The 8,378-nt window shown below is 43.0% G+C and overlaps 1 pseudogene; it reads left to right on the top strand.

Moving 5' to 3' along the window:
- The window catches only part of LOC101562256, a 15,564-nt pseudogene extending 13,333 nt beyond the window's left edge, over positions 1-2,231 (top strand).
- The last annotated feature ends 6,147 nt before the right edge of the window (positions 2,232-8,378 follow it).

Below are 8,378 nucleotides of genomic sequence, written 5' to 3'. Positions count from 1 at the left end.
TGGAGTTGTGGGAATCGAACTACAGCAACCTGAGGCTGACAGCTTTGTGGAAGCAGCCACTTAAAGAACTGAGCTATGGCCAGGCCCCCTTCCACCCATTTTCTGCACATTATCCTGAGGTAAACCAATTTGAAATGTGTTTGTTTTCAGTAAACCAGCCATGACAAGTTATACTAACAAATTAAACTTGACCCCATCTGAATAGGTTTTGAATTTATTTTTGCATTTTTCAATTCTAATACAAATGCTTGACTGTGCTCAATCCTCAAGCCACATGCATAAAAAACTGGCCAGCCCAGACAGTATATTAATCATCAGCAAATGGAACTTTAAGGAGTCCACTAAGTGCCTCCTTATCATTAAGGTATTACAGTTATTTATACTGTAAAACTGTTGTGTAGGTTGATCTTTAGGGGACAAGACCACCAACCAACACATGCAGATTTTGTGTGTGGACAGAAGGTACTTTTGACATTCAGTTTTGCTATATAGTAACAGAATGAATAAAATTTTTTCTTTCTTTCTTTCTTTCTTTCTTTCATTTTTATTTTTTTGCAAGAGGTAAGTAAAAGATTCAATTGGATTCTTGGGGGGGCAGTTGAAAGTAGGTCTCCACTTTGCAGTCACCCTCTGTACAAATTCGCCCTCGCTGACTTGTCCGTCTCCATCAGTTTCTGCCTCTGCTCATTTCCTCTGCCTCTTCAGCTGTTAGCTTTTCTCCTAAATTTGTCGTGACGAGACATAGCTCTGCTGCACTGATGCAGTCATTTCCATCCTTGTCAAAGACTTGGATGCCTCATGGATTTCGTCTTTGCTATCTGCGTCTTTCATTTTTCTAGTTAAAAATTATAGTTAAAAATTCTGGGAAGTCAGTGGTGCTGTTACCATCGGCATCCACTTGGTTGATCATTCCCTGCAGCTCGGCTTCTGTCGGGCTTTGACCCAGTGACCTCATGACAGTTCCTCGTTCCTTTGCTGTGATGGTGCCATCACCATCTTTATCAAGTAGGGAGAAAGCCTCCTTGAATTCAGCAATCTGCTCTGCAGGCAGCTGAGCAGCTGTGGTGCGAGCGAAGGCGGGAGGAGCAGAGCGAGCGAGGGTGGATGCACCAGCGCCGGCTGTGAGGCAGGGGTGCCTGGGCTTCAGCCGCGGCTAAGGCGCCGTGTGTGCTCCGTGCTGGGCCTCCGCCGCCCGGCTGCGAGCGACCGCACCGCACCTGTGAGACTCCCAGTGCCTCTGTCCCGACTGACAATTATATTAAATGAAGAAAAACTAAAAGCGTTCCCTCTAAAATCAGGAAAAAGACCAAGGTGTCCCTTATCACCACTCCTGTTCAACTATTTGAAACATTAGCAAGAGTAATCCGGCAATACAAAGAAACATAAGTGATATGTACAGAAAGTAAAGAAATCAAAGTATTATTATTAGCATACAGCATGGCCCTCTACAAAGAAGGGTACAAAAATTCTACACAAAAATCCAAGAGTGAATAACCAGATTCAGCAGTTCAACAGGATATAAAATCAATACAGCAGAGCCAATAGCATTCTTGCCAATCAATCACTGAAAAAGATTTTAAGAAAAATGTATCATTCACATTAGGATTAAGGAAAATCAGGAATTGGGGTAGAAGTGGAGGCGGCAGTGGCAGCAGGCTCTGAGGCAGCGGTTGGGCTCTAGGCGAGCGGTCGGAGTCGAGTCAGTGAGTTTGAGCAAGTAGGAATCCAGGCCTCTTACAATGGCAGATGGTTGGACTTCAAGACAGGAGGTGCAGGGGCCTCAGCTACCGTCCCAATGCCGAGCTCAGCGTTACGTGAGAATGGCTCCCTCGTGTTCCAGGCTGGCCACGTACAATCGCGATGTCCACTGCCAAGCCTGGCCGGCCTGGCCATGCCAAGGTCCCTCTGGTTGACTCTGACGTCGTCACTGGGAAGGAATGTGAAGACATCTGTCCATCAAGTCATCCCATGGATTCCCAAACGTGGAAGGGAATGACTTCCAGCTGACTGGCATCTGGCATGGGTACCTCTCCCTGCTTCAGGACAGTGGGGAAGTGCGAGAGGACCTTCACCTGCCTGCAGGAGTCCTCGGCAAGGAGATGGAGCAGAAGTAGGATTGTAGAGGAGAGATCCTGACCAGTGCTGTCTGCCACGACAGAGGAGGCAGCTGTCGCTATCAAGGCTGTGGCAAAATAACTGACTCCCAGGTGGCGGTGGTGGCGGCAGTGACCCGCAGCCTGCAGAGGCCCCTGCCCCAGTCTGGCCCCACTCTAGGTGGGCCCTTGGCTGGGCTGCACAATTTATTTGACCTTTTGTCTTGGTTTCCCACCCCCTCAATCTGCTGGGGAGCCCCCGCCCTTCTGCTGGCTCCCATGGCAAGGACTGAGGGAGCCACAACCCTGGTGAAGCTGCCCTCCTCTTCTCCCCGCACACCGCAACCCTAGGGGGCCAAGGGGTTGTGTGCAGTTTGTGGTTTTAGGGTTTTTTCTTTTTCTTTTTTCTTTTTTTTTTTTTTTTGAATCAGAATGCTATAGATTCTGGTCATTATTCCTTGTGCCCTTCCCCCTCTTGTCATGGTCTGGTCCCATCTCCCGTAGCTCTTTACCCCAGTGCTACCCTGACTGGGAACCACTTCTCTCTCTTACCTGTATCCTTCCCTAAACCCCTTAAATGGGGAGGGAAGAGAAGAGGGGAAGAGGGGATATGCCCCCTCCTCAGGCATCTGAGAAGGCCCTGCACCCGTGGGCTTCACCCTTTCCTGTGGGCTCTCTCCCCAACACATTTGTTAAAATCAAACCTGAATAAAACCACAAGTTTAATATGAAAAAAGACAAAGAAAAATCAGGAATTAACCTAACCAAGGAGGTGAAAGACCTCTACAATAAAAGCTACAGAATTCTGAAAAAAGAGACAGAAAATGGCATCAGAAAATTGAAAGAGGGCCGGGCAGACAGCCTCAGTAGAATAAGCACTTCCCTGGCAAGCACAAGGGTCTGAATTCATTCCCCAGTTCCCTCGAAAGAAGAAAGAAAGAAAAAGAAAGAAAGAAAGAAAGAAAGAAAGAAAGAAAGAAGAAAGATTGAAAGGCATCCCCTATTCCTGAATGGACAGGATGAATATTGTTAGGTACAAACCCACACAGTCAGCCAGACCAGGCATTCTGATGCAAGGAGATTTATTGGGGGCATCAAGCAGGTTGGCTGTCTAGAGGACCAAGACAGCAGTGAATAAAGGGGGGACAAGAGACTTTATAGGACCTTTTAGGGAAGGTGATCTGAAACAGCTGAAGGAGAGCTAATCTTGGCAGGCTAGTTGGTCTGTGGGGGACCTTTAATGTTAAGAAGGAGAGTTTTGTGGTTGCCTGCTCAGGTCAGAGTCAGGCGGACCTGTTCTGTGGTTTTGGGTTTGGCTCTGCATGAAGCCCTGGGGGAGAGTTTGGCAGCAGGGTGCCTGGGAGACCAAGAGGGAGAGTGTTTGGGGCAAGGTGTCTGGGAAACTTTAAATTTTGACTTATCAAATATAGTCTCCAGGAGACAGAGCAGGGAACAGTGCTAGAGAGGAACAGGTAAAGGACGAGCTATGGTACCCAAGATCACTCCATGACCCATGCAGAAACAGCAGAGTGTCACCACCTCACTGACCCCCAGGCCAATCAGAAAGATGCAGTTAAGTTTATCCCTTACAAATAGAAGAAAGTATTTTAATTGTATGTAATTGGTACAGGGTCTCACTTGGCAGCTCAGACTCATAGTGATTCTCCTGTTTCAGCCTCCCCAGCACTGAGATTACAGGCATATGCCACCACACCAGCGCACCCTGGGGTGGAGCTGGCACAACTTGTGGTACCAAGGATTGAACCTAGGTCCTTTCATTTGCCAGGCAGGTGCTTAGACCACTGAGCTATCTCCACAGCTCCCAAAAATGTATTTTAAACATCTAGGTTTGTATATGTTAGGCCTTATTAATTAAAAGAATCATAATCTGTACTTTAATTTAAATTCTTAATTTAGAAGGAGAGAAGATGGCCACTTAGAGGGCAGTGGCAGTGGTGTTTCTGTATTAGTGCTGATACTCTGAAGTGGGGACAAAGGTAAAGTCTGGCATAGGAGGATTAATGAAGAGAAATCCAGCAGGACCCAAATCCATTGTGTGTTTGGGGGGTACTGGGAAGCAAAGCAGAAGACCCTTCATAAAGTAAGTACTGGGAAGCAAAGCAGAAGACCCTTCATAAAGTAAGTATGAAAAGACCTTATCTCAAGCTTACAAAAACCACTTAAAGCAAACCAATAGCTAGCAATTCAAGCAGAGAGACAGTGAAATTATGTCCACCGTCACCATTCGTGTTCAATGGAGTATTTCAGAGCCTCGAGGCAAGGGAAAGAAACAGAAGGGACATTTATAGGAAAGAAAGTCAAATTATTACTATTTTCAGATGACATGATCCTCTATATAGAACCCTTCCAAATCCACCAAAATACTCCTAACATCAATAAACAAATTCAGAATACAGCAAGGTATTACCTATTCTTGGATAAGCAGAACCAACATTGTCAAAATAGTTATATTTCCAAAATTTTACATAGATTTGACAATCCCACCCAAAATACCAAGAACTTTCCTTGCAGAACTAGAGAAAACAATCCTGAAACTCATATGGAATCAGAAGAGCCTCGGACTAGCAAAAGTGATCCTGGGTAACAAGTTCAAAGCAGAGTGTATCGCAACCCCAGACCTGAAGCTGCAGTACTGTAGCACTAAACCACAGCACAGTCCTGCCACAAAAACAGACAGGAGGGCCAGCAGGGCAGAGCAGAGGATGCTGAAATAACCCAGGCCCTTTCATCTGTTTGATCACATACGTAGAGGCCAGAAAAATGGAGCCAAGAGCCTATGTAGCAAATGTTGCTGGGAAGACCAACATGTGGAACACTGAAACCAGATTCTTATGTTCCACCATGTACTAAACTAAAATCAAAATGATTAAAAATCCTAAACATTAAAAAAGAGACAATCTGCTGGAAAATAAAAATAGGTAAAATTCTGGACACCATAGGCGTAGGGCAGGACTTCTGTACAGAACCCCAGTTGTACAAGAAATAGCAGCAAGTGTCCATAAATACAATCACATAAAATTAAAATCTTCTGCACAGCAAAGAAAACAACCAAAAGAGTAAAGCTACAACCTATAGAAGGGAGTTTGTTTTGCCAGGTACACTTTGTACAGAGGACTATTATCTTGAATATATAAAAACTCAGAATAATTAGACCCTCCAAAGTAAACGCCCCAATTATAAGATGGGCACTAGCATAGAAACTTCTCAGGAGAATTACAAATGACAAATAAATACACTGAGTATCTCTGGCCAGTACAGAAAGGCAAATTAAAACAATACAGAGTTTTCATTTTACTCCAGAAAAAAAACAGCTAATCATCAAGACTTCAAAGAGTAACAAATGCTGGTAGAACTGTGGGAAAGAGGAGCCTTTCTTCACCGTTGCTGAGAATAGACTGTGCAGAGCTATGGAAGTCAGTATGGAGAAAATCAAGACCGAAAAACCTGAACCAGACGTGTCGCTTCATGTGTCTTCCTGAATGAGTTAGAGATGTCCTGTCGCTGAGGGGGAAGTGACACGTGCACACTTGGGATTACAGCAGCACGAGTCATAGCAGCTAAGTCTTGGAGGCGGCCGTCACTGACAGACGACAGGGCCAAGGAGTGTGGCATCGCACCCACTGGAGCGCTGCAGGGCTGTGACCAATAAACGAGCCGCCTGCAGGACAGCGGGTACACTTTGAAACCGCAGTGCCAAGAGAAATAATCAGACCCACTCAAAATCATATGGTTTCTCTTATATGAGAAATTCAAAGTATGAATAAAGACAAAATAAAATACGCAGAACAGGAAACATGGAAACATAACTTTCAAGTGGGATGGAGACCAAGAAATGGAAGGAGGGGGAAGGTGGACATAGACTGAATTAGGTTGTACCATATAGACGCAATAAGTACACACCGTGTGTGTGATCATTGTGTACCACACAGTTACTATAAATTGAAGGTTTAAAACCATGTATTTACTTGCTGAAATTAACCATAGTCCATTAGTTTTTATGATCCTGAGAAAAGGACTTGGTCTCTCTTTGCTTTCATTTAGACTTCAGTAAAAAAGTGATATCTGTCTCAGAAATGATTTCTAAAAAACATCAGATGAGCTTGATGTGTTAAATGCCCTGTGTTCACTACATAGAAAGAACATAGGAAGTATTAATTGCTGTAGAAATTGTGGGTTATGTAAAGAGGCTCTCTGAACCTAGCCCTCATGTCACTCCTTCACAATAATGAATGTGTATTGAATGTATGGATTCTTTAGTAATGTACCAAGTTTCAGTAAAGATCAGTGTTCTTTACACTGCCCAGATAGGTTATCCAGAGGTAAACATTACCGTCCAGTTAGTAAATTAGAGGAGTTCAGCAATAAAGCAGGTATTGTTAGAGATGATCTTCTAATGGAAGAGGAAGAGCTATGCGCAGTTACTAGAAACAAAACTCCATCCAGCTTCCACGGCTCAGCCTGCAACTGACCTATGCTTGTGCACGTTACTTGGCAGTTAGTAAGTTATGTAAGAAAAAGGAGAAGAAAATAAGCATGGTACATGTGGGTTCAGAAAAACAATGTAAGTTAAAATATTTTTAAAATTTTATTAAACATTATAAAGGAAAATGTAAGAGATGGATAGGATTGATTACAAAATGAGGTACAGGAAGCAAAATGAAAAGAAGAACACATATTAAATACTACTGATATAGAAGAAAATAATTACAAGTGGAAGGCTAGAAGAGGCATCTTGAAACTGGTAGAACACTATAACAAAACGGAAATTGCATAAATGTGCCATTGGTAAATGATCTAGCTAGAGGTGGTATAGAAATAATTGTATGTTGAAAGGAGAGTTAAGTGTGCCACCAATAGTTAAAGACAATTAAAGTTTTTGAATAAAAGTAGATATACATCTAGAAAAGTCTCAGCTATGTTACCCTCCTAAGGCTTAGTCTCCTAGAGCACACAGCAGCCTTGCCTTCCCCTGCGTGCCTTAGGCCTCAGCTGTAGCCTTGTAGACCACAGCTGTCCAGGCCTCTCCAAATTCCTTCCCTGAAAACAGCGAAGTGCAGCTGGTTTCCTTGGGCTGGCTTTCTTATTTAAAAGTTTGTTTTCTTGACCTCATTATTTCCTGAAAAGTAACCCATGTTGTATATGGCAGTGTTCTTCAGGGCTCCTTAGTTTCTGTACCAGTTTTAGGGAAAGCAAACACATGTCATGTTTGCAAAGACTGATGCTCAAGACAAATTTGTTTTAAGTTCAGGCTGAATTCGGATTAAATCCCCCAAGACACTCTGCCTGATGACGCTACTACATATTCAGATTAGGTGAAAATGGTTAACTGTATTTAGGAAGTTCTGGTTTCAAAATAAGTTAAACAATCTTGTTTTCTAGAGAAAAGATTTGATCAGTCTCATATATCTCTACGTACGGGCTCTCGTGCTTCTCATGCTGATTTACTGGTAGAACATTTTGTTTGCACGCACGGTGCAAAGCCTGGAACCAGTAGCTCATGAAATTCACTTTGGAGGCAGAGCTGCAAGAGCCAGGGTCACACCAACAGGCAGAGACCCATCTCTAGTCAGGTCTTTACAATGCCTGGAGCCGGTTGTGTTATTAAGTCACTGATAGGAAAAAAAATCATCAAGCAGCTTCTGACTGTGGAAAGAGGATGGTGGAATTAAATAAACTTTGTTATTAAAGTATGCGCTTTCTGAGTGGAGTTTCACATACTTTAACTTCAAAACTCAGAATTCTCTGCTCATTGTTCTCTGAGGTGAAACATTCTTGCACATGTTTTTAATCTTTAAAATAAAAGGAAATACATACACATGTGCAATGTTTCGCTTAATGACTTGGCTCTACAGTCAGTTAAATTTGGCAATCCAAATCTTTATTCATCTTTTAGAGATAAGGCTTTTCTCTGTCACATAAAGAGCTCATGTCACCAAACAAGTGCAAATAACTCCTTTAGGGAAGAAAAACTGCTGCCAAACCCACCAATGTTTTGTGCTACACGGAGACATGTGTGCACACGATCAGCCTTGAGCCCCCTAGTGCACATCATTTTCTGTCTTCACATACATGTTTGCTTTCAGACCCTATGACTGTTGTATTTAAAAGAAGTGAATCTTCTTTTTTTATATATTATCCACTACCTTTGAAATGCTAAGTTGAGAGCCTTTGAATGAGTTTTGGAAAAAAATTATTAAATAATCCATACCACAACCATGCAGCGTTCAAATAAATTGATTTAGTCGCTGCTTTTTTCTTATTTAA

The sequence above is a fragment of the Octodon degus genome, unplaced genomic scaffold (genome assembly GCF_000260255.1).
Source record: "Octodon degus isolate 3935 unplaced genomic scaffold, OctDeg1.0 scaffold00012, whole genome shotgun sequence".
Lineage (NCBI taxonomy): Eukaryota > Metazoa > Chordata > Mammalia > Rodentia > Octodontidae > Octodon > Octodon degus.
This window is presented reverse-complemented; position numbering and strand designations above follow the sequence as displayed.